General features: G+C 42.9%; 1 long non-coding RNA gene across 5 annotated transcripts; it reads right to left on the bottom strand.

The window, feature by feature from the left end:
• Window positions 1–1,771: 1,771 nt before the first annotated feature.
• Window positions 1,772–5,225, bottom strand: LOC127125565 (uncharacterized). Of its 5 annotated transcripts, XR_007804748.1 has the most exons (7): window positions 4,126–5,223; window positions 3,593–3,907; window positions 3,341–3,439; window positions 3,207–3,273; window positions 2,835–3,121; window positions 2,309–2,737; window positions 1,772–2,229 (listed from the first exon to the last, which is right to left on the bottom strand). It is a non-coding gene; the product is annotated as an uncharacterized LOC127125565 (long non-coding RNA). The 5 variants fall into 5 exon arrangements; XR_007804746.1 differs by having other exon boundaries at window positions 3,207–3,574; window positions 3,667–3,907; window positions 4,126–5,224; XR_007804745.1 differs by having other exon boundaries at window positions 3,341–3,907; window positions 4,126–5,224.
• Between the last annotated feature and the right edge of the window lie 1,168 nt (window positions 5,226–6,393).

The following is a 6,393-nucleotide window of genomic DNA, read 5'->3' on the forward strand; positions in this document are numbered from 1 at the left end:
CCCTAGTGAAGATTACTCCTCTCCGTTGGTGTCGATAAACGTCGAGTTTTCCCTACGCGTCCGTTGGCGTATAGTTGATATCTTTCCCCACAGGGTCGTCCCCAGAAAATTACTCCTCTCTGTTGGTGTCGATAAACGTCGAGTTTTTCCTATGTGTCCTATGACGTATAGTTGCTTATTCCCCGCAGATCATTTGGTAGTACCAGATGATTCCCCTCAGAATATTCCTCCTCTCCGTTGGTGTCGATAAACGTCGAGTTTTTCCTAGTCGTCCGATGACGTCTGGTTGTATCCTTCCCCCAGTGGATCTACCTCCGCGTTGGTTTCGATAAACGTTGTGTTTTTCTTATTCGTCCGCGAACGTTTGATTGTATACCCTCTTCCCAGTCATTCATTAATGTCTGGTTGATTCCCAGCCAGAATTCCCAGTAGACGTCCTATTCGGTTTCAGGTTGTGGTGCCTTTCCCTCGTGAAGTGGCTTTCTCCTTCTCCCTTTCATCCTATGATGTCTGGTTGAGTTTTCTCCTTCTCCGTTGGTGTCGATAAACGTTGAGTCTCCCTTTCATCCTATGATGTCTGGTTGAGTTTTCTCCTTCTCCGTTGGTGTCGATAAACGTTGAGTCTCCCTTTCATCCTATGATGTCTGGTTGAGTTTTCTCCTTCTCCGTTGGTGTCGATAAACGTTGAGTCTCCCTTTCATCCTATGATGTCTGGTTGAGTTTTCTCCTTCTCCGTTGGTGTCGATAAACGTTGAGTCTCCCTTTCGTCCTATGACGTCTGGTCGAGTTGTCCTGGTCGTCCCCAGTTGATTTACCTCCCCGTTGGTTTCGATAAACGCTGAGTTTTTCCCTATGCGTCCTATGACGTCTAGTTGTACCTATCCCCACGTGGATTTACCTCTCCGTTGGTTTCGGTAAACGTTGAGTTTTTCCCGCTACGTCCGCTGACGTGTGGTTGTATCCTTTCCTGGTCGTCCCAGTAGAGTTGACGTACCTCTCCGTTGGTCTTGGTAAACGTTGAGTTTTTCCTAGTTGTCCGTTGGCATCTAGTTGAGATGATTTCTGATCCCATTCATCGTGTGTCGATGTCTGGATGTGGTTGTACCCTGAAAATAGAAAAAGAAAAATCCCAGCAGTGTGCAAATTCTACGGTACTTGGTATTCAATCCCTGTTTACCCTGAAAGTCTGACAGCCGTTGCTCTCATCCGTTCGGGTTCCCAGCTGATTGAATAGGGGCAGCTGTAGCACCTCAAATTTGCACCTCCCATTTGTACATTCATTTCATTTCTAGATTATTAACATTTGCATATCATCATGAGCATGCATTTCATCTACATAAGCAAGGTTCAACACAAGATGGCAGTGACTTGAATTCAGAGCTTTATGTTTACACCTAGTGGAAACTAGGATTTCTCAGTGAATTCGGGGTGGCCCCAATCGAAGCCTAGCGTGGAGATGTTTGGGTATGATGCTTAAATCTGGTGTCAATGGTGGTTACTGGAGGGATCAAGACACTGATTTAAAGGCCTTTACTTGGTCATGGTTCCATACCCTAATCAGGTCGAACTCCTATATTATAGCCTCCTAAGCCTAGTTCGGCTGGTACATCGTCATTCAAGCTATCATTGGAGTCCATGTCAAACCTATTCGTTTAAAAGTTCAAGTGAATGCAAGGATCATGTTCAGATCCACAAAGTCATTTATTTCAATCTTTTTCTCAAGCATGTCCATACAATGATTCTCATACAAGATTCCATATCCAAGCTCACTCCATTCATGAATATCAATTTCCATTACAAAGGATAAAATATTCATTACAAAAAAAAGAAAACAAGATAAACACAAAATGTGAGGTGTTGACCAAGGTTGACCTTGGTCAACGGTTGACTTTTTGGTCAACTTTGACCAAAGTCAACCCCATCCCAAAAAAATCCTAAGTCCATAATCTCTGATCCTAACCCTATGTCTCAGCCCTATGTGGATCCTTGGTTTGACTTTTGTGACTTCAAAAATTCCACTGTTATGCCGTGCCAGGTCCAACCCTTTACTTAGCCATGTTTGCTCCTCCATACCACCATGACCGGCATGACAAATAGTAACAAATCAGAATTGAACCATGGCCATGATACAAGAAACCGACATGAACTGATACTGAACTCATTCACGGAATGTTCCGCAAGTAGACCTGCAACCAAACAGCAGCGGTAACCTGCAGAATCATTTCCACCCTGCCATGAAAGATTGCAAAGTATTAGTCAGCATAAAAGTTGGTATACTGCTCTTCTTGAACAAACTAATGACAAGTACCAGAAGAAAACATTGCCCGCATTAGCTTCTGTTGAAAGATTCCTGTTACATGAGCAGAATAGGACCACAGAAGAGCCTAATATCGCACCTAAACCTTTTTCTGCTGATGTCGGATAACAATAACAGCGCTGGTGGTACTCTTTTGAACGCAGTTTCCGAGTCTGGTGAGCATACCAAACCGGCACAGCATGTTGCACTTGTTATTGTAGTGTCTTCGGCTGCATCGCTACTGGCTGGACAGGTGGGTACAGATGTGGGAGTTAAACCAGTTGAGCAGCATGTAACTCAAACCACGATAGTAACGGCCGATGGGAATGCATGTGCGAAACGCGAAACATGAGACCTGGACAATCAAAATGCAGATGGCAAATTACGAGCTCGCAAACAATTAAGCACATTCCAAATAACGGTGGATCACATGAAACATATCTGCAAAATAAACAAGGAGTAAAGCTAGTCAGATTGAAGAAAATGCTGTACTAGAGATAGCTGATCATCAAGATGTCAGTGTTACTAGAAACATCACCGAAACAATCCTTTCAGGCGATTCTGTGGCAGTTGGTTCTGTTTCTACTCACAATGCTGAAGTTGCTGCTGGACAGGCTTGGAAACCTGCTCCAAGTGTCAAGGCCAAGTCTTTATTAGAAATTCAGCTGGAAGAACAGAGAAAGGCACAGACAGAAACACTTGTATCTGATGTTGCTGCTTCTGTCAATTCCGTGAGTTTGGCAACGCCCTGGGCTGGGGTGGTATCATATCCAGACTTGGTTAAGGTATCTGGTGAAAGTCACGCGGGAGACACTACAGAATATCCTGTTAATTCTCAAACTTCTCAGAATATGAAGAGCAAGAAAAGTCCCTTACAGGACCTGTTGGCAGAAGACAGAGTAATAGAGACCTTGTAGAAGATCATCAACTCAGAATCATCATAAGTTGGCGTTCAACATGCATAGTAGCATCACAACCTGAAGTAATCAATCAGAAACATAAGCTAAAATACCAACCATGTGAATCTACGGCAAATTCTCTTACCTATGTGCAGGTGTGGGATAATAGCTTCGTCATGTTGACATTTTACTGGCAGCAGGTAATTCAGCTCACAAAAGCATCCCAATCAAGCCAAGTGAAATCCTGCAGTAAGCCAAGGCAGAACAGGGTCAAGAAGAAAGCACACAAACCTTTCCATCAAGTCTACTGCGGAATCTTGTGATTGTCGCTTGCACCAGAGCTAAATCAGTACAAGGACACCAACATGGATTGAACACCCTGCTGAATAAAACGTACCATTCCATTACCGGCAGCATACACACCCCACAATAATGCTACAACAATCCGAGGCGGTGCAAGAGGGATCAAACCTGCAGCCGTGCTCAAACGAGGCCTTACGAATCGGTTTTCAGCACAAACGGCAACGTCTGTCTAAGGCTAGCTCCGGATCTAGTAGCATAACAATCCTGCACTGCGACAGGGCGAAGCTTGCATCAAGACGCTAAACTTAGCACCGAGCAATAACGGCAACCGACGGGGGCTTGCAATGAATTTGCTTGTGTTGATACAATGTATATTAACCTTGACACTACACCAAACTGAACACGAATCCTGCACCATAGAAAATATCTAAGCAAGTCACAACAAGCCAATGCAGTTCAGTTCAAATCAATGAGTTTCAAAATAATATGCAGTTCAGGAAGTTAAGCAACAGTCCAAATCAGTTTGGTTCAATAACAAGTTATCCACAGTTGGATCAAAGAAATTAAAGCAAAGGGATTAGAGAGTGAACTGGTGTCAAAACACACGTGACTTAATTCAAGACTCACCTTCACTTAAGTGCCAGCTGGACGAATGAGATTGAGCCACCCAAATCTGATTCTCCAATTTGCCCCTTGGATCAAGCCTATATAAGAGGCAATCATTGCCAATCATTGGGTTCGAACGATTTTTCCCTGATTCCCAGAAGCTTCTGCACTCAATCCTCACCTTCAGCACACGCTCATCCTCCATTGTTGTGGGAGCTTCATCATCCGAAGCTCCACACGGCAGAGCTAAGCCACCACTTCAACCTCCTCTTCCACCTCGGTTCTTCAACCACATTCACTGTACCAACCTCCGATCATCCTCGTAGAATCTTCAACCACCGTAACCGATTCACGACACCTTCACCGTCAACAATCAACATCTCACCGGAATCGCTCCAAGAAAGGTAGAAGAAGAAGAGCATTGAATACAAGTGGAGGCGAAGCTCGCGGCAAGGAGAAATTCTAACCGAATTCAAGAAGATTGCAAGCACTGAAACAGAAGGAAGAAGAACGCGGCGACACATCAAAACCGATCCATTCGTAGCCGTCGCCGATCCGTCCTCCCGTCGTCATCGCCGGTGAGTTGTTGTTCTTCTTTTTCGTCGTGCTCGAGTAATTTGTTGATGCCGTTGCGATTCGGCTCCGTAGATTAGGATAGCTGATGTTGTTGATTTCGTAAGTTTGAGTAGTTGATTGTTGATGGTGGATGGACGCGAATCGCGTTAGACTGTTGAACGATCCGAGATGGTGAAGTGTCCGCGAACAGCGATGTTTGCTGGTGAATGTCAGGGTGATGACGAATGTGATGTTCGCATGGAGTTTTCTTTAAGCACTTTGTCAACGGCAAGCGCTTCCTTTGCCTGTGTAGCTTTTGCGAAAAAGCGCGTTTGGTGAATTCTTCTTGGACTTCACCTATACGCTTCCTCACATGTGTATTTCTATGTTCCAGATGGTTAGATGCTGATTAGAAGGATTAGGATTATGTAGAAGCATTAGATCTCAGATTAATAGGCTAGTTAATTAGTTCTTAGGACTTTAATTAGGTATTAAAATTTGGTCTTAGAGCTAATTAGTCACTAGAACTAAACAGAGTTTTAGGAATTATCAAACTTAGATTTTCCATAAAGAAAAACATTTGAAGTAGTATTAAAGATTAATTTTAGGATTAATTGTGGACCATTAGAAATACTGTTGATTTAGAATTAATTCTAGGATTAGTCTAAATAGATTTTAGAAGCTAATTAGAATTTTAGTTAATGATAGAAGTCATTTGAAACATTAATTTTAGGATTAGAGTTAAATAATCTCTTAGGAGTTTTGTTTTAGAATAATTAGAATAGTATAGAATTTAATTGCTCTAATTAGAACTTTCATAAATAGAAATTTAATTCAAAATTACCCCCTAACTGTGGAATGACTATTTTGCCCCTAGGCTTAGAAATAATTCAATCTTGCATGCTTTCTTAATTTTAGGACGTGTTAGTATTTGATTAAGTGAGCTTCATGTGGAGTTTGAGCTTCTACTTTGGATTTTTCTATCCTCTTTTGACCCTAGGCTTCGACCTAGTGGTTCGGACTTATCATTTGAATTGTGATTTCAGGTTCAAAAATACATCTCCATGAGTGATGATGCTCCTTCATTTGAGCTTAACCATTTGTTGTTGTTGGCTAACAATTGTGTGTTTTGTAGGCCTTAATGGGGGATTCACTTGTGTTCATGGATCGCTCATTGTTGTCTGATTGGATTTGTCTGTTTGTGTGATATTGACTGTTGATTGTTTGTGTGAATTGTGTACTGACTGGTTAGCTATTTACACAGGTACTTTAGTTGCTCAGTTCCTTGTGAACTTTTGCTTTGCTTTGCTAAGCAATTTGCACCGAGGTATGACGTTTCTGACTTCATGTAGTCTGGAGACCCGGCTGTTACCGGGCCGGGCAAAACTGTCTGAAGTCCTCCTTAAGAGGCAATGCTTGTGTATGTTTATATTTGTCCCAAGCAGGAAAAGTCCTCATTTGAGGCAATTGGTGGAAGGTAGGGATAAGCAATCTATCCCCCACTATTCTGTGAGTCTTCTCCTTGCTCCCATTACATGGTTGTAGCATTGAGATCCAAGCCCAAGATCTTGTACATTGTACAGTCGAGTCTATGTCCTGAGCGTAGAAGGGTCCCCCCATTCTGGACCCACGCTCCCTTGTCTGATGCTCTCTCTGACTTGAGATAGAAGCAATGAGGCACACCCCTCATCACCTTTCATCTGGCTTCACCTTAGCCCCTCAATGGCAAGGTTA

This window comes from Lathyrus oleraceus, chromosome 3, assembly GCF_024323335.1.
Source record: "Lathyrus oleraceus cultivar Zhongwan6 chromosome 3, CAAS_Psat_ZW6_1.0, whole genome shotgun sequence".
In the NCBI taxonomy this organism is placed as follows: Eukaryota; Viridiplantae; Streptophyta; class Magnoliopsida; order Fabales; family Fabaceae; genus Lathyrus; species Lathyrus oleraceus.